We start from the raw sequence: 234 nt of genomic DNA on the forward strand, positions 1-234 counted from the left end.
GCTCTCAGCCTGTCATTGTAGGGTCTGTTTTCCTGACCTCTGATCATGGCTCTGATCATCACCTCTCAGCGTGGCTCTTCTCTGCACTCTCTCAAGCTTCTCCTGACATCCTTTTTGAATTGTGGAGCCCAAGACTGTACGCAGTACTCCAGCTGCAGCCTCACCAAGGCCGAGTACAGCGGGAGAATGACGTCCCAGGATTTGCTTGAGAAGCATCTATGGATGCAAGCCAGC

At 52.6% G+C, this 234-nt stretch overlaps 1 protein-coding gene across 1 annotated transcript in view; it reads left to right on the forward strand.

Annotated features, from left to right (window-relative positions):
- The window catches only part of IGF1R (insulin like growth factor 1 receptor), a 296,066-nt gene that overhangs the window by 250,979 nt on the left and 44,853 nt on the right, over window positions 1-234 (forward strand). The window lies entirely within an intron of this gene.

Source organism: Gavialis gangeticus, unplaced genomic scaffold (genome assembly GCF_001723915.1).
Source record: "Gavialis gangeticus isolate Ggan-Ray unplaced genomic scaffold, GavGan_comp1, whole genome shotgun sequence".
Lineage (NCBI taxonomy): Eukaryota > Metazoa > Chordata > Crocodylia > Gavialidae > Gavialis > Gavialis gangeticus.